General features: G+C 38.6%; 1 pseudogene across 1 annotated transcript; it reads right to left on the bottom strand.

Annotated features, from left to right (window-relative positions):
- Nucleotides 1-6,726: 6,726 nt before the first annotated feature.
- LOC100738875 (glycerol-3-phosphate dehydrogenase 1-like protein pseudogene) lies at nucleotides 6,727-24,318 on the bottom strand (annotated as a pseudogene). The gene is made up of 2 exons (XR_014842752.1): nucleotides 24,196-24,318; nucleotides 6,727-7,899 (listed from the first exon to the last, which is right to left on the bottom strand). The product of XR_014842752.1 is annotated as a glycerol-3-phosphate dehydrogenase 1-like protein pseudogene (transcript).
- Nucleotides 24,319-24,556: the final 238 nt, after the last annotated feature.

The following is a 24,556-nucleotide window of genomic DNA, read 5'->3' as shown; positions in this document are numbered from 1 at the left end:
TTTGCTCTACTCTGCTCTGATGGCCTAGACTACTCTAAGTTTGCCTTGGTCTGCTCTGATGGGATGGCTGAGCTCTTCCCATAGTGGCTTTGCCTTAGTAAGATTTTCCTCAGCTCAAGGTCTTAAAGATCCTGAATGTCATCAGGACTTGGCCAGCTATAAAAGGATCCAGGAAATTGGTTGAGATCAATCATTAATTGCAGTGGCTTACCAAGATATTTTAAATGTGATCCGAGTTGAGTGATGGTAACTGAGTTGGTCTCTATTAAACACATATGAAATACAGTCTATCTATTGGCAGGAGAATTCTTTTGAGATAATAAAGAGTGGAAAATATCATTCTATGAGGACTTTTCCATCTAAATCTAGCCCACGGTGGAATAAAACTCAGTGGAACTGCTTTTCTTTTAACCAGAGAGGCTGATCCATTATCCTTTCCAGTGTTGGAGCATCAAGAGGCAAAGAAGTTCTAGAGCCCATAAAAGGCTTCTCTTCTGTGTTCAGTGGCTCTTGATTGGAATTGGCTCCAGAGCAATTAGGGAAATTTAATTTTCAGCTCCCATTTGATGATTGCCTCATGAGTAAGGACCTACTCTCCTTTAGCTTCCTCTCTACCCTGCTCAGAACCAGAGTTCTTCCCTGGACAAAGTTGATGGGTGACTAACCTGACAGTGTGCTTTCAGCACTTGCTACCTCCATCTGAGTGCTGGCTCTTTTGTTTCCTGTACGCCAAATCCCTTCTTTCCATATCAAAATCCACTCTCAGATTCCACTTAAAAAAGAGCACTTTCAGTATAAAGTATAAGTCAATAATAGGTATTCTCCAATTTTTATCATATATACATAGATGTATACTTGTCTAATATATTTCATATTCCTATCTCTATGTATATGTGACACAAACACAAAATATATGAAGTTTTAAAAAATAGAAATATAGACCAGTGGAACAGGATAGAAAGCCCAGAATTAAAATCATCAAAACTGTATGATACTGGCACAAAGACAGAAATATAGACCAGTGGAACAGGAGAGAAAGCCCATAATTAAACCCATGCACCTACAGCCAACTCATCTATGATAAAGGAGGCAAGAATATATACAATGGAGAAAAGACAGCCTGTTCAGTAAGTGGTGCTGGGAAAACTGGACAGCCACATGGAAAAGAATGCAATTAGAACACTCCCTAATGCCATACACAAAAATAAACTCAAAATGGATCAAAGACCTAGATAGAAGACCAAATACCACAAACCTCTTAGTGGAAAACACAGGCCAAACACTCTCCAACATAAACGACAGCAGCATCTTCTCAGATCCACCCCTTAGAGTAATGACGGTAAAACCAAAAATAAACAAATGGGACCTAATCAAACTTAAAAGTTCCTCCACAGCAAAGGAAACCCCAAACAAAACAAAAAGACAACCCACAGAAGGGGAGAAAATATTTGCCAATGAATCGACTGACAGGGATTCATCTCCAAAATTTATAAACACCTCCTACTGCTCAATACCAAAAAAACCAATCAACCCCATCAAAAAATGGACAGGAGATCTACACAGACAATTCTCCAAAGAAGACATAAGGTGGCCAAAAAACACATGAAAAGATGTTCAGCATCACTCATTATTCGAGAAATGCCAATCAAAACCACTCTGAGGTATCACCTTACACCAGCCAGAATGGCCATCATCAAAAAGTCTACAAACAATGAGTGCTGGAGAGGGTGTGGAGAAAAAGGAACCCTGTTACACTGTTGGTGGGAATGTAAATTGGTGCAACCACTGTGGAAAACAGTATGGAGATTCCTCAGAAAACTAAACATAGAACTACCATTTAACCCGTAATCCCACTCCTGGGCATCTATCCAGGGAAAACCATGACTCGAAAACACATGTACTCCAATGTTCACTGCAGCACTATTTGAAATAGCCAAGACATGGAAACAATCTAAATGTCCATTGACAGAGGAGTGGATCAAGCAGAAGTGGTACATTTACACAATGAAATATTACTCAGCCATTAAAAGGAATGAAATACCAGCATTGTTAGCAACATGAATGGACAGAGAAATTATCATGCCAAGTGAAGTCAGACAAGGAGAAACCAACATGAAATGCTTTCACTGACATGTGGAATCTGAAAAAAGGACACAAAGAACTTATTTGCAGAACAGATAGTGACTTACAGACTTTGAAAAACTTATGGTTTCTGAAGGAAACAGTTTGGGGGATGGGGGGGATGTGCTGGGGGTGTGGGATGGAAATCCTATAAAACTGGATTGTGATGATCATTGTACAACTATAAATGTAATAAATTCATTGAGTAATTAAAAAAATTAAAAAAATGAAAGCACATTAGCAAAACAGTCAGTAGAATTATATTAATAAACCAAGATCTAAATAATGAGAATGAGGAAATTTGAGAAAGGGAGAGAAAATTTGATTAAAAACATGGTTTAAGGAGTTCCCATTGTGGCACAGCAGAAGCAAATCTGACTAGGAACCATGAGGTTTCAGGTTCAATCCCAGACCTCGCTCAGTGGTTTAAGGATCCGGCGTTGCTGTGACCTGTGGTGTAGGTCACAGACGTGGCTCAGATATGTCATTGCTGTGGCTCTGGTGTAGGCCAGCAGTTGTAGCTCCCATTAGACCCATAGCCTGGGAACCTCCATATGCCACAGGTGTGGCCCTGAAAGGACAAAAGACAAAAAAAAAAAAACAAAAAAAAACACCAAAAAAACCCCCCAAACAAAACAAAACAAACAAAAAAACATGGGTTAAAAACGCTAGATGTGAGTGAGAATTAATTTCCTAAGTTGTCTGATATACAAGGGCAGAACTGCAATGGGATCAGGTTTATAACTTTATTTTGTCCTAGATCAAAAGAAACATGTTTTTAAAATGAGATAAAATGATGAATATATTCACACATATTATATATACATACATTATATATAGACCATATATATTTCTACATGGTTATGAAATTTATAGAATATATGTATTTAGTGTGCGTATATATGAAATTTATAGAATATACGTGTGTGTGTACATATAGTGCATTCCTATAATGCCATTCTCTAGTCAGAATTTTTAGGGATTTTAGAACATACCTATTCCAGAAACTGTACAAAAATGCAGTTACTTCCAAGGTCGTAAGATTATCCTCTAGTGAAGTCATTTTAGCTCTGACAGTTGGGTAGGAATAGATTATGGTTAGTAGTTGTCATAGTCTTAATATTATTTATTCAGTGTTGACTTTGTACCTCAACCTGGCCCTGACAGCCATATTGGCTGCTGTAATAAAGTAGTGTGGATATATTTTCTACTCAGGTTTGGTGACATAACCAATCAGGTTTTTTCAGGGTTGAAAGTGAGAAGTTAATCTTGGCAACTTTAAAATTATTTTCTGCTGGTTTTCTAGAAGATGTAAATACTTCATTGGGGATTTCTTTGTTTATTCTTTTATTCCTCCAATACTAAATAAGATGTCATTAGTGGGATTGATTTTCTGTTAGAACACATTTTAATCTCTGCACACATATATTCCTTTTAGAAAAAGAAACAAAAAATCTCCATTTACTAATCCACTTACTAGAGTCCAAGGGTCCATGAAAATTAAGAAATGGGTGAAAGGCCCATTGACCTTAAAAAAACACAAAAAACTCTTGGAATTCCCATTGTGGTGAAGCGGAAACGAATCCGACTAGGAACCATGAGGTTGTGGGTTCGATCCCTGGCCTCTCTTAGTGGGTTAAGGATCTGGCATTGCTGTCAGCTGTGGTGTGAGCTGTGGTGTAGGTAGCAGACATGGCTTGGATCTGGTGTTGTTTTGGCTCTGGCGTAGGCTGTAGGCAGCAGCTCCAATTAGATTCCTAGCCTGGGAACCTCCATATGTCACGGATTGGCCCTAAAAAGACAAAAAAAAAAAAAAAAAGTCTTTTTATTGTTGTCAATGCAACACAATTCAGGGAGGAAAAAAGTTTACCTAAACGAATATACCTATTAAATATTATGATTAAAAAATAGGATCAGTAGCACAGCTCTGGGGGATTGAGTGTTTATTAAATCAAACTTTTAAATCATATCCATTTACAGTCTATAAAAAATATAGTACATGTATAGGTAAAAGGCTCTTAGGTTAGAACTAGTGGAAAAACTGAAGATTCCTTTGTAGAGTGGCACCTCACTACTCCTTGGTTCGATGCCCATGGTGGGGAGCATGCTATAGCTAAGAGTTAAAAGAAAAATCAGAAGGAGTTTAGCTCAATTCTACCTGCTAGGATGGATTTCAAGACAGATATTTGTTCTACATTATAGCAGGTTGGGTTATAGCAAGGCAAAAGTGTAGGTTTTACATTCACAGATTGGCTGAAACAGTATAAATTAAGCTTCTCTTCTAGATGTCTCTCTCTTCCCTATTACCATGATCAGTAAGAAAGGTGAATTAAAATAAATGACAGAATACAGGTGGTTATAAAAATAGATAACTCAAGGAGCAATATGTCTACAGGTAGCAAAGTACAACATAAATAAAATTTACTTCTTTCCACAGGTGTAGAATATTATAAGTATGTTCAAGAGGTATAGTTAGAAGACTTCAGAGTGGTAAGAGGGCATTTATAAAGAAAAAATGCTCAAGTACAAAACCCAGAGTGGGAAGCTGAATGCAGTTGAGAATATACAAAAGACAAAATCCTAATTCATCACATATGATTATTCTATTTGACAGACACCACAATTAGCTTACAGCCCTTGTGTGTCTTAAAAAGTAACACGTTGTGACCTATGTATGAGATATTAAAAATTGATTGACTTAGTGGCACTAAAATCAGTGAAATTTGTAGCATTTTGTGTGTTTTCACATACTTCTGTGTTTTGGAGTTTTTAAAATTCCCACAAAATCTATTCTACAATCATTTCCAATATAGAAGGAAAAAAGTTCCAAGCTGGAAAATAAAAAGGTCAAAATACCCAAGTAACTGAAAATCCATGAATATATGTGACATTCAAATGTTCCCTTAATACTTATGAAATGATATGTAAGGTAGCTGTAATACTGTCCTGAACTCAATCTCATTTAAGAAGATAAAGTAATTCCCATTCTAATTCTAGAATTAAAAACCTTTAGTCCATGCGATGTGCATTTCAGTGAGGCTGACATCTACTTGCTTGTACCTTACAATGTCATCTTAAATCTTCATCAAATGTCCTTGGCAAACGTGAACTGTAAACCTTCAGAACTAACATTCCCACAGGCAGTCATTCATCCTTATTTCTTGCAGAGAGTGGTGGGTTGAGTTAAGCTGTCCTAGGGTCACCTCCACCTGGAACAATATTCCTTGGAAACTTTGGCAAGTTTTTTGCCCCCCCCTCCCCAAAATCTTCATAATCTAACATGTCTGGGACTTGCTGCATTAAGTAGATAGGTTCCACAAACTAACATATATTCTACCTCTTCAGGAGGGGTATACAGATGTAGCTTTTCCTGAACTCACTGGACCTTGCCAGGGAACAATGGAACCACCACTGGGACCCAGCATTCCTGTTTCCTATGGAACATGATTTGAGAAATGCCAATATAAATTTTCTGAAGTAGTGGTTTTCAAATTGTAGTGATCATTGAAAACACATGGAAGGCATGTCAAAGCAGATAGAAGACCTCTGGGTGGGACCTGGGAACCTGCATTTCTAAGAGACTCCAAGTAAAGCTGATAGAGTGAGGTCCACAATTTCAGTGGCTCCACATGAAACTCAGATGCAGGAAGCCTACCTATGGCCTCAGGAAAGACTGCTAATGGCATTTACTACAGCCAATTAGCCAGAGGTCAAACTAGCCCAGTGATAACTGAGCAGGTCCTGCACCTTGGTGGAGGGAGGAGCATTCGGCTTGACCCTGGCTCTGCCCCTCTCCACCAGGCAACCAGTCACTGTGACTGCATCCTAAAGAAGAAATAATAGCAGCCGCCTTTCTGGGGATCTGTGAGGCTTAAAGGAAATGTTTGCATAAGAGTACTACCTGGCAAAAAGCAACACACGTGTCATTACTCAGAAGAAAGTGTCAGTCACAGCAGGAAAATCCCAGATGAGTTTTCTGTCTTCTGTCACTTTTGAGTCTTTATGAAAGCACGTTCTCGTAGCTAATGGAGAGGAAAGAGGCTAAAAATGCTGCAGTGAGAGAAATATATTTAAGTGAATTACCTAATTAAAAATATGTAACTGTTTAAAAAAATCAACCCACGATAGAAATAGTTAATTATGCAGCTCTGAGATAGTGTTTAAAAGCTAGGATATGTTGATCTTTGAACCCACTCACTCCTCCATTCTACCATGTTAATGCTGGTTAAATTTTAACCTCAAGAGATTGGGGAAAAAAATCACAGAAATAGATATGAATTAGGTCTAAAACATTTAGCTGCGGTCGTTCCCATCTCGTAAGGTACCACAGAGAGAACATTTCAAAAGCAGTTTTTAAAATGGGCCTTTAATTTTGGTTCATAGAGATATCCACAGAATGAGAAAGGGACACACACTCACATGTTCACAAATGTGTGCCTAGTTGTTGCCCAGTAACATTTTAGCCAACGAACTTCATCTCCTAATTCAAAAACGATTTAGGGGTAAAAATTCATAGGTATCTATGATGGAATATGGTCAGGCAACCATCTTGTTGCCAGATTCGGTTTCCCTTTGAATCGAAATGACTGATCAGAAAGGCAGGCCTTTCCCTGACACATTGCATGATTTACTTTATATATGCTCTGGATGGCTCTGGAGACAAGACAACATCTCTTCAACAGGCCTGCCTTCGTAGCAGATCTGGTACACCGCAGTGAACAGTGGAAACTTGTTGAGCAGCCCCCTCTGTTTGAGGACGCGGTACACCTCAGCGGAAGTCTGAGGACCTTGCAGCTTCTGCCCATTCAGCATCTCCTTCTCCAGTTCTTCAAGGGTCTTTCCGGTCCTGGCAAAAGCTTCCGCCACCTTGCGGTTCCGGCCTGCATAGCAGGTGGTGATCAGGTCCGCCACGCCGCAGCTCTCCAGGAAGGTGTTCGTGGACACCTGGCCCGTGCAGAAGATCCTGGCGAAGGCGATCATTTCCATGAGCCCCAGTCGGATGGCGGCAGCCTTGGTGTTGTTGCCATAGTGGAGGCCATCGCAGAACCCGGCTCCCACGGCCACGATGTTCTTCAGGGCACCACAAATTTCAACAGTGTCTGCATCATCAACCACCGTAATTCGGAAATTCGGAGTCTCCAGAAGTTCTTTGAAAAGAAGGCCATTCTCTAGTATCTTGCTGCCGATGGTGGTCTCACAGAACTTTCCAGCAGCCACCTCATTGGCTGTGTTGGCTCCCATCAGCACACTGATGTCAATGCCTAGCTTCTCTCGGATGACCTCGGAAATAAGCCTCAGCCCCTGGGGACCCTCGTCTACGCCCTTGATGAGTGTGATGCCCACTGCGTCCTTGTGCACTTTCCCAATGATCTCATCGCAGATCGCGTGAATGAACTGGTGTGGGATAACAAACACCAGCAGGTCTGCGTCCTTCACTGCCTCCCTGAGGCTGGAGACCGCAACTACATTTTCTGGGAGCTTGTATCCAGGGAGATATTTTACATTTTCATGGTCATTATTTATGATGTCTGTCAGTTTTCTCCCATTAACTATTTCTTCAAAGACCCACATCTTGACCAAGGAGACAAATTTCTGTAGTTTTTTTACATTATCACCAATTATTTTTGCAATAGCTGAACCCCAGTTGCCTGAGCCCACGATGCACACTTTCAGGGGGGCCGTGGCCGGACAGGAGCGCTGGCAGCCCGTAGCTGCGTGCTTCCCCTTCGGGCTTCCCCCAGGCCTCCAGTGGCTCAGCCCAGGCCCATTCACTTTCACCTAAGAGGTAACAGGATAGTAATATTGAAAGAATTATCAACTAATAGGAACAGATAAAAATTAATAGTATTCTACCTATAGTTCTTTCATTTTTATATATTTATGACGGATTTAATGAAAAAAATCAGCCATAAAACTAGAATTCAAAGAACTTATTTACACTTTCAGAAGCATTTAGCTTGAGGTAAGGATGACGTAGCAATGGGTATTGATCTTCCCTTAGTCCTGAGGCATTTACGTTGCTATGTCCACATATAGGAACATGAAGCTCTGATAAACTAACCACACTGTGGTGTTGGTGGCTTCTCCTTTTAGAAATTCTTTCTGATATTTCTGCACTCTTTCCATATATACTTCTCCCTGGAGTCATGTTCCTGGATTCCTGGTAGCTCCTGGCTTTACTGGCCTGTTCCAGATACTTGTTGTGATGATCAGTTTAGACAACTGACCTTCATCCCGACACCTCACACAGTATTTGTTATTTGCATGTTGCACTTATCACAGTGGTAGCTGAGTGATAACTGTTCTTTCCCTAATAGATTTCTTTATTTTTAAACCTTTTACTGGATGTTGCATTCTTTCTTGGACAATCGGAGGACATTTAAGAAGCACCTCTGGTATACATTGTGTTGGGTCATACTTACCTTTAATCATGTCTCACATGTAGGTGAAATCTGTGGATGTCTAAACAAATCAATGCTTCTTAAGAGGAAAATTAAATAGACATTCCATTAAGGAAAGAATTAAATAGAGAATAAGAATACTCATCACATAGAGACAAGGGATAAAGGGCAAGTATTGCAGAGATATATTACATAGGGTTCAATACATCCTCAGGTGTAAACTGATACCTGACCTTTTCCATAGTCACATGGTGGTGATGAGTGGGGACAGATAGAAACAGAGCAACACACACAGAACAAGGATATGAAATGTGTTCAGAGGAAATCTGGGGTAATAGGGAGAAGGACATTGGCATGGAGTGCAGAAGAGATGAACTCAAAGGCTGAGAAACTTCATAAATTTTGCCTACTTCAAAAAGGTGTCTGAAATCAGCTCTGCATGTAATGTAAATAGGTTTCCATTGATCTTCTCGTTACTTGCCTCCCTTGACCAAAATAATGGGAAATTAATTATATGTGCAAATTGGGGAGGAAAACACTAAAGACTCAAGTGTAGAAAGAGCCAGTAATCACCCTCTAATGTGGTAAAGGCACTCACTGATTCTTGATTTCCTTCCCCACCTCAGGCCCTACCTGCTTTTCCTACGAGTAAAATTGTACTTGTAGACTCAGGCCAGAATTTTGTAGTTAGCTTGATTCCTGTATTTCCCTCAGATGATAGGGAATGAGAGGTAGGTATTGCCCTCTCTTCACTCTAAGCATAAAATGCAAATTTGTTCTCAGAGCCTACAAGCCCTTCAGGATCTGGCTCTGGCTAATCTCTGGTTTCATCGCCTTCCATTTGCTCATCATGGTCCAATTCCATTGGCTCTTTGCTGGTTTTGAATACACATGCTCCACCTCATGGCTCTTGCACATGGAGTTCTCTCTGCCCGTAGTGCTCTTTCCCTGAATATCCATCCTGTTCAATTCATTCACCTTTCTGCCCACATTTCATCACATTAGCGAGGCCTCCCCTGGCTTCGCTGTTTAAATAAAACTTCCCATTACTCTGCCTGTTCATCCTGTTTATTTTTCCATTGCTGTACTTACTACCTAACATGATGCAATATTATATAATGTATGTGTTAATTCATCACAGGTTTCCCCCATTTAATGGTGTTATACCTATTTTCTTTATATCTGTTATTTGTTTCTTTGTGATTTCAAGATTTGTTAAATGAATAAATTGACTAGCAAGAAAGTGATCTTGGAAAACAGCCTCAAACTAGAACCATGTACAGTTGAAAGAGCTTTATGGTAAAGGCCAAGATAAATAGCAACTAGTTGCATTGTTCTTAGAATGCCAGATATGGAAACTACTTATTGCCTAATCCTAGGTACTGCTTGCTCTTCTTGCTCTCCAAGGAGAGGTGTTACTATCCGGTGGATCAGAGGACAGAAATGGTAACCTGGTGCCTCCTGGGGAAAACCAACCCTCATGTAGAAGGGAGATAATAGTAATTGCAGAGAAGGTCTTTGCAACTTCTTGGAGCACAGGTTTTGTTTTGTTATTTTAAGTGCCCGGTTTACTGGGAAGATGCTTTCTTGAGCAAGAAATCACAAGCACTTCAAATTACAAAACAAAACCTGGCAGAAACAATGAGTACCCATTCTGAGGAACTGTGGAGAGGAAGGAGACAAGTTTCAAGTCAGAATCCTATGTTGACTGAGTAGTATTTTTTTTTTTTTTTTTTTTTTTCTATTTCTTGGGCCGCTCCCACGGCATATGGAGGTTCCCAGGCTAGGGGTCGAATCGGAGCTGTAGCCACCGGCCTACGCCAGAGCCACAGCAACGCGGGATCTGAGCCGCATCTGCAACCTACACCACAGCTCACGGCAACGCCGGATCGTTAACCCACTGAGCAAGGGCAGGGACCGAACCCGCAACCTCATGGTTCCTAGTCGGATTCGTTAACCACTGTGCCACGACAGGAACTCCTTAAGTAGTATCTTATAACTTGGCCTGATAATTGTGGTGGTGGACTGTGGGGACATGCTCTAGTCTGCTATTTAGAACAATGGTACAAACGTGCTAATAATGGAAAAGAGAGACTAATTACCTATTTGTGCAAGGTAAAACCACATGACCATTGTAAACAGAGAAGCCCTTGTGCCTTTGTCAAGTAGAGAATAGAATTGAAATGTGCCAATAAATGTGTCATGTACAGAGTTTGGGAGGCCATGACTGGCCAGACTCAGTATAGACGCATGGAGACAAAATTTCAACCTAGAGATGAATTTAGCGACATGGGAAGCTCATCCACAGCAGAGCTGAATGGACTAGAAAATAAAATCCAGTAAGAACACAATTTAAAGTTGAAATCAATAGCTGTCTTCTAATCTACAAAGCATTTTTGGCAGACAATAATGAACTCCTGTTTACCCCTTGTCTTTGAAACCCCCATCATTGTCCATCCTCGTGAAATTTACACCCTTCCTTTAGCACTGTTCCTCAACTATGTGATACTCTGCCATCTGGAATGTCCTTCATTGCCTTTCATTAGCTGGTGAAACATTTCCATTTCAAGGCAGATTCTTCCCTGACCCTTGTAGAAGGACAAACTTTCTGAGTTATTCTCTTCCATGGTACTGGGATTTGTTCACACCATCGCTGTGCCATGTTGGTCTCCTATAGTATTTTCAAGGCATGCCCTTTTTATAGCCTGGGATTTTTCATAAATGCAGGCATTGCCGTATTTATTTCTGTCTTGTTTTGTCACAAAGTAGCTTTTTCAGCAGATTCACCTTTTCTGAAAGATCCTTCCACTTCCCCAATTTTAAGGTGATGTATGTCTCTAACCTTCACTATTAATTACTAATATTTTGTTTATGCTTCTTCTGATGCATTTGTAACAGTCTGCCCTGCTTTAGAACTACTTGAATTTATGTGTCTTATCTCCAGAAGACAAGAGTTCTCTTGAGGGCAGGAACCATGTCTAATCTTATATTCTCTTATAGGCCTAGAACAGTGGCTGGTCCTTAGTGAATGCTCACAATATTAAGGCTGCTACATGAAAACTTTTTATCTTGCAGGTGAGAAATTGCCTGTCTATCATGGCTGTTAAACTTTAGTTTAGATATCAAACTGGGACGTCTAGGTTATCTCCTAAAGGTTATGTAATTAGAAGTGGAATAGTTTCATATCTTTGAAACAGAAAGGGTGGATACTGTGACCTTGCAAGTTAGCTTATTTTCTACAAAATCTAGGAACTTTTCCTGAACTTTCATAACTAATTTTCAAAATCATGTTTGCACTCTACCTTAAATTGATCATTTCAAGTGCTAATCCAAACACATGCAAAGTTCTCTACAGAAGAGAAATTCAGATATATCAAAAGCAGTTATACAAGCTAGACCACAAAAGATCAAGCTAGGCATTCAAAATCCAAAGGACTGAACTGCTAATGGTGAAATCTCACACACATGGGAGAAAGGGGATGGGTATGATGGTGAGATTTGATTCTTCCTTCAAATTATACCATGGAAGCTAAATGCCTACTACTCACTGAACTGGTAGAAAGAAAAATAATCTTGATATCATTTCTATACATGAAACTAAAGTCCTTTCTAAAGACAGGACTCACGCTCATAAAAATAAAGAGTTAACCTATGAAGTCTTTCTCTATCACTGCTTGCTCTATTTATTACTCACGGAAACTTACTTAGCCAATCTCACTCGGTTTCATGAGACTTTACTCCTCCCTGTAAATTCATTCAATTATCTATTCTTTCCTTCATTCTAACTGTAGATATAATATTATAGCAAGATAGCCTTTTCTGTTGATGAAATAAAGGTCCTGTGTCTTTGGGGACAGGAAGGAATTCTTCCCATTTCTAATGTGGCGAGTGGTTCTCTTGAAGTACAAAACAAGTCAAGGAAATTCTCCTTTTGGTTATTGTTTTCGAAAATCTTGTTGAGTCAATGTGGTTAAAATTTTTCACTTTATTTTGCAGATCACATAAATGAATTCCTCTCCCTTCCTCCAAGTTCCATTTATCATATATAGTTACTCTTTAAGATATTATATAGATTGTCAGTACTTGAAGGCAATTTCCAATATTTCTGGAGGGGAGAAAGCATTGACTTTTTCTCTTTTAGTCCTTTCAAATGCAAGTTTAAGACATTTTAGTATTTGGGAAATGTATCAACTATAAACCAGAGGTTCCCTGAGGCCTGTTTTATTTTAAAGATGGTATTTTTGTTTTTGCAAATAGTATATTCTAAATTAGTTAACTGGCAGAACAGATATTGCAGAAATGGATTCTTTTTGGAATTGCATTGGGAGCTCATCATTCTGTAGATGGCTTTGTATATTAATTGATCTAAATTAGAGACTTTTACTAGGAAAAGGATTTAATTTCTTCAGGACTATGCTAAATTGTAACTTAGATGCATTTCCATGTTGCACCTTTCTCCTAACAAAGCTCATGCAAAAAGTACATGATAACGCTGATCCTTGGTTTATTCTGTACCTTTCAGGAAAGTTAAAGAAGTATATATTTCTCTACAGATCTGCCCTTTGTACTTCCCTTCTACTGAAGTTGGATTCATTGGTCTTGGATTATCTGTCAAGAAGAATGGGAAAGAAAACTTTGTGAAGGCACTTTTTTAAATGAAAGAAGATCAGTAGTTTTCACACTCATAATCCTTTTTTTTTTTTTTTTTTTTTCAGGAGATGTCCCTGCTCCTTTAGATCACAGTGATTAAGAACAAGAGTTTTGGGAGTTCTCCTTGTGGCTCAGTGGCTAACGAACCCAACTAATATCCATGGGGATGTGGGTTTGATCCCTGGCCTTGCTCAGTGGGTTAAAGATCTGGCATTGCCATGAGCTGTGATGTAGGTTGCAGGTGCAGCTCAGATCCTGCATTTCTGTGGCTGTGGTGTAGGCCAGCAGCTACAGCTCTGATTTGAACCTCCATATGTCGCGGATGCAGCCCTAAAAAGACAAAAAGACAAAAAAGAAAGAACAAGAGTTTTGGCATTAAGTAGGCCTGGATTAACTTTAGTCAAGTTACTAAATATTTCCCTAAATCTGAACCTTCTTATTTTAAAAGGTGATAAATGGGATGCTCTTTGTAAAGCCCTTTGTAGTGTTTGGCACATGATAAGCTTGTGATAGACTTTGTTATGAAGAGTAAATTTTATAAGATATCTACCTATATTGACACATGCAAAAATTGCCTTCTATTAAAAGAAAACAGGTGAGTGAGTCACAGTAGTTGGGTTTTTGTCATTGTTTGGTTCTTTCTTCATTTGCTTTGTTATGAAAATAGAGAAGACCCTATTGAACCCAAGCTATAGTTTATTCTTGAATTACAGTTTGTCTGTGTGTTTAGACAGCTGAGGGTCCCATCAGGGGATTATTTATATGAAGGACTGTGTTGTTTCCTGGAAAGGCCATCGTAACAGAAGACATCTGAGTCACACTGCCTTAATTCAAGTCAAATAAAAATGTTGTTCTCGATGTGCTACATCCAATTGGTCAGCCAGTTCCCAGACTGGGCACTAGGGTGGAACCCTAAAATAAGAGTAAACAAAATACCAAAAGTGAAGTGTAAACACTAAGAACAACATTTAATCAAAATCTGTTTCAGTCTTTGAAAACATATCATCAGTATCATTGGTTTCAGCAGTAGTGATGGAGACAGGGGTATGACTTGGAGAAATGGTATCATCAGGAGGGTGTAGGACAGCAGAATAAGCCAAGCTAGCAACTACAATTGAAGATACCTTCAGTCTCCTCAACTCTACTGGCTCCTCTGCCTCCACTGTAGCATTTATTCTTCTGCTTGTATGTTGCCAGTGGCATCATAAGTAATAGTGTAGTAGTGAGCACAGAAAGAAAGGGAAATTGATTGCAAGCCACATAATAACAGAGAATATTTTTAGGTCAGATATGCAGAGATGGAATCTGAAGGACTCCTAGAGATATTTGTAAGAAATTTGAGGAAAAAAGAAGAGTTCCAAAACTACTGGGTAAGTAAATCCAGATAAAATAGAGTTTGGAGATTGATAGGATGACCTTATTTTTGCCTGTAAGTGTGAAGCATGACCTACCTGTAGGGGACATACTTTGATGTAAAGTGTAGGTAAAACAAACAAACAAACAAACAAACAAACAAACAAAAAACCCTCAGAAGATAATCTAGATTTAATAGCAATCCAGTGTTCTATTATTTTTACATGTTCCAAGAAAATGATTATTTATTCTGAACAAAATTTTTTTTTAGAAAAAAAAAAAAAACAAGAATAGTATTTCAAGGATTTTCTATGAATTTCTGATTTTATTCCACGGAATCAATTAGAATAGTTCTACTGAGAATTCTTCAATAAAAATCTGATTGCACAATTAGCGTTGCTCTATGTCTTCTTTGGGATCATTTTATTATTTTAAGAATGTGTGGATTAAAAAATACTAGTCCTATAGGAAGTGAAAAAAGCATCACGTTACGTTGTACTTTCTTCATCCTTCTCCTCAAGGATAGGAAAATGTAAGGGTGTTATGTCCTTTAATTTAGTTAACATTTTCCCACCAGTGAATATTTCTGATATGATTAATCCTGAATTCCATAGAGTTAACAGGTTTCATGATGTTGATTTAGTTAAATAGATCAATCAGTGTATTTGGTCAAAGGGAAAGTTTGGAAATCTTTGTTCTACCTGAACTGATTGATATTTGCATAAAGTGACTGGAGTTACTTTTTAGCTTTAACATATTGCAAGCACAGTAACCACAAATCCTAATATACACACATGGTTCTCAGATATCTCTTTATATATATATATAGAATATATATGGAATGATAGAAATAATTTTAGAAAGATAGAGCTGTTTGCATATGATTTTTAAAATTAAAAGTCGAAGATATTTTTTTGAAAATTGAATTTTACTGAAGGAAAACTAAGTGATAGAATTATTATATTACAGATAAATCATCCTTTAGAAGACATACCAGCTCCCCAAATGTCCTTCTAAACATTTTTATCTCTTTTAATATATCTATAACATTAATATCATAATTTTTTAAATATATATTTCAAATTTATAAAATATTCATTGACTATAATCTGTGAAAGATTAGTTTATAAATTTGGGGTTTGGATGCAAACAACAGAAACTGACTATGGGTAATAGAGAGAAAATTAATTTTTTTTGGAAAGATTTAAGAGATGCTTCAGAATTGATAGCAAAAATATCACCAATATTTTTCCAGTGATTCTCCTGGTAGAGCATCATTTGTATCAGTAAACTTTTGCTGTGCAACAGCCATCTGAAACTTAATGATTTAAACAATGGGCATTTTGTTGTTGTTCATGATGTTTGTGAGCTGTCTGGATGATTTTTCTGATCTGGACCAGGCTTGGCTGATCCTAGCTAAGCTCACTCATTCATCTGCTCTCAGTTACTATATCAGTTCCTCCCTGAAGTGTTTGGGACTTAACCAGCTGCTGTCTCCAGTGAGAAGGATAACTAGGCCACCTGTCCCTCCAGTGGACTAGCCTAAGGTTGTTCTTATAGTAGCTAAGAATGAAGCGGGGAGGGTGAGAGGGAGAGAGAGAGATCGCTAAGAGGACATGAGGTCTAAGTTCAAGATGGCATACCATCATTTCTGTCACAATTCATTGGCCAGATCAACTCAACAGGGAAATGGAGTGCATTTGATGGGAGGCGATGCAAAATCACATTGCAAAAGAGGGTGGGGAGATAATTGGGGCATTCTATTAAAGCCTCCTGCCTCTTCATCTCAGGGTCTCTAAAAGCTTTGATCATTCATGGTATCAGCTCCTTGAATTCTACAGTTTAAAGATCTAAGTCAGCTTCAAATATTAGGGTTCATTAGATGTAGCTCTTTTTGGTACAGAAACCTATGAGCTAAAATGACTACTCTCTCCCATATACTCAACATAGAGATAGCAGCACAATAAATGCAAACTGCCCTCCTGTTAAATAAGAGAAGGAAACATGGGAAGTACATAGCTGTCCCTGGTTTATGGACTGCTTAAATCCAGCTGGAAACATATTGCCAGGTCCTCCTTTCCTGGAGGTTGAGGATGTTCCTTGATTAGACCTGGGTTCTTCTCCCTGGGAGTGTCTTCTCAGCTCATTTGTCTCTATTGCGTCCTATGAATAGCACTGTAGTCTACGTTTTTCATCACTTTTTGCTCTACTCGCTCATCCTTCCTTGTCTGTCACTCCCCCTTGACCATCTCTGAAGAAAGAGCCCATCTTTCATAGCAGATTCACTTTCATGGCCACCTTCCTTCTATGGCAAGGTGAAAGCCAAGACCTTCTTACAGTTTGAACAATATGTTCTTCTTAGACCAGGCTAGTGGTGTTTTCACAACTTTCTGATCTTCCTGTAAATTGAATAAAATTTCACTCCATTGGACAAAAAACAAATATTCCTCTTTCTTCAGTCTTGCTGCTACTTTTGGATAACTTCTGTGGAACCATTGCTGAAGATTCTGATAAGTCATTTTGTTTGAATTAGAGGGTCTGTTAGGAACCAACTAATTCTGTCACAGTCTTTAACCCTTGATTTCACCTTTGTCCTCAGGCTAAGGAAACTGGTGACAAGACATAGTTTTACTTTCCAATTCAGTATGTCCGTGATATTTCCTTCAAATTCTGCTTTCAAACTGGCTAATTATTTCTTTATTTTGTCTTTCCCCCCCTACCTGCTTAATATCATATGCAGCTAGCCTTTAAACATTTTGCCTGGAGACTTTCTCAGTCAAATCCAAATGTTCATTAGATATAATTTTATGTCTTCCAGTTAGCAAGACAATTGCCTTATCAATTGTTGTGCTACTCTCTGATACAGGTCACCATAGTTTCATCCTACAGTAGAATTTCCTCACCATTTCCCCACCTTTTGCCAACATTTCACTCTGTTTATCAGCCTCTTCTGCTTATCTAGTTCAAAAGCCAATGGTCTATGTCTTGTGTTTTGTTAAGGCAGCGTCCCCTCTGACGTGTTAATGTCCATATTTTTTAGAGATTACTGCATAAGGAACCACCCCCAAAGGTAGCACTAAAAGCTACAAGCACTTTATTGTTGTTTCCGAGCCTATGGGTCAGCCTGGCGGATTTGATCTTGGCTGGGTTTGAGTCACTCAGTAGGACAGCTGGAGGCTGCCTGGAGTAAGATGTTTGGAGGTTGATAGCTTTTGGTTGGTGAGAGCAACCCATTATCTGGTAGACTAGCATAGGATTGTTCCCATGGTTCTGGACAGGGTTCTAAAGGAGAGAAAGTAGAAATACACAAGACCGTTGGAAGTCTGGGATCACAAGGGAGTGACCATTGCCACTTCCGCTCTGTCAGCCACATCAATCACATAGATACCAAGAGTGGGGAAATAGATTTCACTTCTTGAGAGAAAATTCAATGTCGTGTGGCAAAGGTGTGGATAAAGAAAAGAGTGGAGAATTGGGACCATTTTTTTTGTTATCAATTTACTACAATTTCAAACTCTGAGAAATTAGTTTTCCTAGTGCAATAGAAATGGCTTTTGGGTTTTATGGAATCAACTCTGTGGGCTACAAGCTGCAACCTGCCTTTTCTTAGAAAGAGCACTGTAGTTCTCAAGGCATGTACTGTAGGGTTGCTACATGTGATTCTATTGCCTGCCATAGGCAATAGTGGGATAATTCCTAAAATACATTGGAGTTTATCTTTTATTTTTTTCTTTTTAGGGCTATACCCATGGCATATGGAAGTTCCCAATCTAGGGTTCTAATCATAGCTGTTGCTTCTGGCCTACACCCCAACAATAGCAGCAGAGCTGCCTCTGTGACCTACACCACAGCTCATGGCAATGCCGGATTAACCCACTGAATGGGGCCAGGGATCAAACTTGCATCCTTATGGATACTAGTTGGGTTCGTTACTGCTGGGCCACAACAGGAATTCCCTTTTTCTTTTTCTTTTTAACACTGGAGTTTATCTTGGTTGTTGAACTCAATAGCTCAGATTTTTGGAATTAGAGCATACCACTGAATCCAATGCTTTGCTCGCCCTACAACTTCCTCCAAAACGTACCTGTCCAGCAAAGTTAACCAAAGATAAGGTTAAATTTTGCATACTTCATCCCTTAAAGAGAGGTTTAATCACTCCAGATGTTTAGGAGGAATGTGCCCAGGTATCACAGAATCGCTGTTTTGGTGATGGTGTATTGTAACGTATTCCTGTTCTCCCCAGCTTTCCATATGAGCTGCCTTTGGGGTGAGGGATTAACCAGGACAAGAAAAAGAGTCAAATTCTTGGTATTGGAACTATGTATCATCAAAAGCCATGATTCTGGCACAAACAATTGGTTAGTCTGAATACTTAGGTTTTTCTGCCTTTGGGAGAAAAGATAAAGTTGGTTGATTGAAGAAAGAAGTGAAGTTGAGAAAAGAGGAGCATAAAATTTGTTGTTGTGAATCCCTGAGAAAGGTTATATTCCTGGCTTATTCTGGGGTTGAAGTTCTGTATGTTGGAGGGAATAATAGAGTCTAAGAAGAGTTTGAGACCTAAGAAGAGGGATCTAATTCTTTCTCTTTAGATTGTAGTCAGGACAAACAGCAAGTCTTCTCAAGAAACTCTGAGTCCAGCTTGGAGTCAGAGCAGAAATGTGGGCATAGATGAGTGAGATGTATAAGCAGATGGGTCCTGCATCTCACTGTAAGGTGGGAGTGTAAGCTGGGAGTGCTTGAGCATCTTGAGTCATAATGAAAAGCCTGGCAGAATTGGAGGCACCCTGTAATGTGGTCATGTTGGGCAAAGAATGAACAGACTAGAACAAAGGCCATGGAGGGGCAGCTGATGTCCAAGTCAGATTATACTACATCCCCGCTGAGGCTACTGTGGCCTGAGGAGGACAGAGGCTAAATATGGATAACCCCCTGAAATTAAGAAAGCAGGCCTTCCCCTTTGAACTATCTCCAGGAGAATTCTGAGTTGACTGAATGTTTACTCAAGTGAGACTGAGTAAAATTCAGGAAAGACAGAGTTTACTTTGAATTGGCAGGATCAATATTCCTGTTAGCAGTAAAAATGGGGGTTGAGAGTTAAGTATAATGACTGAAATACCTTAGTTCGTTGATTCCAAGGCATAATGTCTTTTTTTCACATTTTAACATATCTGAAATTGAGATGCAGCTTGCAATCCATGGCGTATTATAGTTTAGTTGGTAGTGATTTTTCTTCCCTAATGGTATGTAAAACAACAGTACATCTTACAAATGACAGTATCTTAAATTCAATGAAATACAGTATAATGGAAACTATATCTTCCTATACTTGTGATTTGTAAATCTCATTTATTAAAACTAAAATTGCTAGTATTTCAAGACCTATCGCTTAGTCCTTATTGGCATTTATAACTCTTCCTTTTTTCGCAATGATATCTGTACTAATAGTCCTGCCAGATCAGGGAATGATAATTTGAAGTTGTGGTGGTATCTAAGATGGGAGAGACTGTAAATGCTGCTCAGAGATAAGCTGAAAGCCACTTGGGCCAAGGTGACAATGTCATGGGGCCACTCTGTGATGTGTATTGTACATCATATATAATTAATATTACATACACTGAAAACAGTTTGGAAATCATTTGATGGTAGCATAGGCCAGGGCTTATGATTATGATTTAATTTTTATATATAAATTATATACATCTATAATTGTTAAAATGTAATTTTAATGTTCTATAACCTGCTGTTATTTCAAAATTTCTTCAATGTATGTACATATATATGTACACATTCTGCAGTGTGTGTGTGTATTTTTTTTTTTTTTTTGCTATTTTAGGGCCACACCTGCAGCATATGGAAGTTCCAGGCTACGGGACGAATTGGAGCTGCAGCTGTCAGCCTACGCCACAGCCACAGCAACACCAGATCCAAACCATGTCTGCTATGTACACCACAGCTTATGGCAATGCTGGATCCTTAACCCACTGAGCAAGGCCAGGGATTGAACCCATATTCTCATGGATACTAGTCAAGTTTGTAAACCACTGAGCCACAACAGGAATTCCTGGATTTTTTTTTAATTGTAAAAAAATGATTTTTACAAAAAACAATGCTAGCATCCTATGTGCAATTCTCAGGCCATCGCAGCTGCCCTCTATTCATTTGCTCCACAGGCCACTGGCAAAGGAATATACATTCCATGCCACATTTATACCTTTAGAATTTCATGAGCCATTCCATTCTAAGAAGCCCATGTTCAAAATACTTATTTTCTTCTTATTATTCTTTTAACATCTCTAAAGGAAATAGTAAGTGCAAGTTAATTGGTCAGCCAAACATTGTGTGGGAGAATTTTTAAGAAATTGAAAAACATACCTCTAGGGAACATCCTGGGAAAATCTTTTTACATAATTTGTTCTATAATATTTAGTAATTACAATCCCAGAATACTAGGCACATTACATCTCAAATAGGATTTACATTCTTTGAACTCAGCTAATTAGTTTGTTTTGTAGTTTGTTTAATTCCAGATCAATAAATTACAAATTCTAGGCAAGCCATTATAAAATATTATGCTTGTAAAATCTCAGGGTGAGGGACTGCATGTACCTTCAAATCTGTGTTTTACAATGTTCATGCTTTTATTATTGTCTTCTCACATGCTATATATTCAATAAGCTATTACTGAACAAAGTGTAATGTCTAAACTAATACTCTATGCTATAAAATAGTATTACACATTATGCTATAATGTTGGAAATTTATGCCCCTATAAATTGTTCTAGGAAATGATTTTTGGGTCCAAGCTTTAGGCTATTTTCCTTTGAGTGCATCTCACTGTTAAGGCAGTTTGGTTGGCATTTATTTTTCTTAAAAATCAAACATCATGAAACATGATAGAATACTGATGACTTTTTTTTCCCTATTTTCAGAATCTGTTATCTCTGTTGTGACAGAGAATTGTTAATACTGCATGGTTTGATAGCTCTCTGTGATTCATGGGAAGATTTTTAGCAGAGGCCTCCTGTCCTGCACAAGGTGGCATCCAGGACACCTACAGAGAATTCCTTGGAGTCTTCTCTGAACTCCAGATCTAGCTCAGATAGAGTGTGCCCTTAGTACCAAGATTTTGATCCTTTCCTAAATACAGCAATGAGGACTAGACACAAGTTTTTTTGTGATAGTGACTTTTGTGTGTCAACTTGACTGGGATGCCCAGACAGCTGGTAAGCAATGTTCTGTGCATGTGTCTGTGAGGGTGTCTTGGGAAGAGATTCACATTTGAGTCAGTAGACTAAGTAAAGATGGCCCTCTCCAATGCAAGAGGGCATCACATAGTCCCTGAAGCAGGGACCAAAAGGCAGAGGAAGGGTATATTCACTGGCTCTGCTTGAGCTGAGACATCATCTCCCGCCTCAGACACTGGCATCCTCACATATCTATTTGTATTCTGCTGGTTCTATTTCCATTAAGAACCCTGATTAATATATTTCTCCACCTTTTTTCCTCCTGTGACACATATGATGATCACAGGAGAAATTTTACATTTATGATACAGTTGTATACATGAAACAAAAAATTTGTAGAAATTTGGAGATGGTCCTAAAATCGTTAAAAGGAAAAGAGAAAAGCAAACAAAATAATAAAATAAAAATATCACACAGACTATGTATTGATTGACATAGTAGTCATACAAGCTTTATCCCTAATAGGTGCTCTTTAAAGAGCTTAGAAGGTAGCAGATAAAAATTTTAAAGGATGTCTTAAGTTTTTCTAGATATCACTTCAATAAATAATACAAATACAGACAGACCAGCTGATATATAGTGTATATATTACTGAAGGGAAAAAATGTCCATTTTAATTTTGCTAGATTTTTAAAAATTGAAGAAAGGTTAGACTTCATCAAAATTAAAAAAAATCTTTGGTTCAAGGATACTATTAAGTAAGTAAAAAGAGAACTCATAGATTCATATATATATATATATATATATATATATATAATATACCAAATCATATATCTGGTAATGGATTTGCCTGTAGAATATATAGAGTCTTACAACTCAATTATAAGAAGACAGTTTAAAAAGTGGACAAAGAATTTGTACAGACTTCTCTCTAAAGAAGTTATACAAGTTGCCAATAAGCACATAAAAATATTATCAATATTATTAGTCATCAGGAGATGAATATCAAAACCATACACACTCAGATGACTATATTAAAAAATACAGATAATAGCAAATGCTAGAGAGAATGTACCAAAACTGAAGCTTTCATACAGCACTGATGGGAATGTAAAATGGTGCAGCTACTCAGGAAAACAATTTGGCAGTTCCTCAAAAAACATAAACGTAGAGTTATGATGAAGACCCAGCAATTCTACTCCTAGGTATATACTCAAGAGAAATGAAAATCTACATACAAATATTCATAGCAGCATTGTTAGTAATAAATCCCTAATAGAAGCCACTCAAATGTCCTTCAACTGAATAATGGATAAACAAAATATATCCATACAATGGAATATTATTTAAATATAAAGGGGAGTGAAGTACTGATCCATGCCACAGCAGGGATGAACCTTGAAAACATTGTTAAGTGAAAGAAGTCAGTCACCAAAGACTGCTCTATATTATTCCATTCATATGAAATGGAATAGACATTTGTCCAGAAAAGACAAATATTTAGAAGTGGATTAGTGGTTCTCTGGGACTGGGGAGGTTGGGGAGAAATGGAGAGTGACTACTTGTGCATGTGGGTTTCTTTCTGGAGGATGAAAATGTTGTAAAATTGGTTGTGATGATGTTGCCTACTTCTGTGAATATGCTTAAAACCACTGAATTACCAACTTTAAATGAGCACATTGGTGAATTGTATGTATATTAATAGTCCATTGTATATGTATATATTTATGAATATATGTAATATGTATAAAATTGAAGGGTATGCTCCTGGTTCTGCCAAGAGAGAGTATTTCTGGTTCTACCAAAAATGAAGTAGCCCCATCAATACTCCCACATTTTCCTTCTCACAACTAAAAACCTCTGCATATAATACAACAATAAACACAGGAAGACTGAAAGGTGAAAATAAGAAGGTGGGAAACCCAGGAATATAAGAACTTTAGAATAACACAGTGGTGACTTCTCTGGATTTCCTCATTGCCTTCCATGCATCTCAGTAATACAGAAGCCTCCAACCCAGAATTGGCTGACACACAGACCAAAAAAGGCTCCAAGGAAACCTTTTCCCTTTAGACAAAGGACAGGAAATATGTGGTCTAACAACAGAAAATCATTTTGGCTATACCCACCTTACTCTGTCCAAACACTAATAGAAAAACCACCTAATTGTCTTCCATGGTTTCAGCTAGAACCAGTTGGGAGCTGATTTTTCACCACCACTCCCTATCCTCTGCCCTGAGGAGGTAGGCATCCCACTCTTATGCCCTCGCTGTGAGCTATTGGTGGGACCCAGCTGGAAGCTGTTCTCTATCCATGACTAGGAGAAGCAGACAGCAGTTATCTGATTACCCTGCTGGTGTATTATTAGCAGGATGAAGGGGGTAGCTGATCTTCCATTCCCTATCAGGCAGAAGTAGACAGTCCTTTGATTTTCTTATAGTGTAGTACCAGTGAAGCTGTGGGAAGTGGCTCTTAAAATTTCTCACCTGGTTGAAGCAGATGACTTTCTGATCTCCCCTCTCAGGGTAGTGTTGGCAGGGTCTACCGAGTGAGCTGAGCCTGCATCCTGACTCAGCATCAAGACTTAGTGAGACAGTGTGAGGTGCCATCTCATGTCAGAAGGACCTGGTGGGGGGTTGAGCCTCCACCCACGCCTGGCATTGTGATGTAGAAAAAGGTGGTGGCAGGCAGTACTAGTTGGCATTCTGCTCTCTCATTTCCTCCCTTAGTGACAGTGTGGCCCTGTGTGGAGCTGAGTTTCTGATTCTATCATGTAGCAACAGAGAGCTATGAGTCAGCCCTATATTATTATTTTAGTGGCAGTAGAGTCCAGAGGGGAGGTGATCA

The sequence above is a fragment of the Sus scrofa genome, chromosome 1, assembly GCF_054392235.1.
Source record: "Sus scrofa isolate SSC_HxYL_T2T_F1_AM1 chromosome 1, Sscrofa_HxYL_maternal_Yorkshire_Landrace_v2.0, whole genome shotgun sequence".
In the NCBI taxonomy this organism is placed as follows: Eukaryota; Metazoa; Chordata; class Mammalia; order Artiodactyla; family Suidae; genus Sus; species Sus scrofa.
Note: the sequence above shows the minus strand (reverse complement) of the source record. Positions and strands in the feature narration are given on the sequence as shown.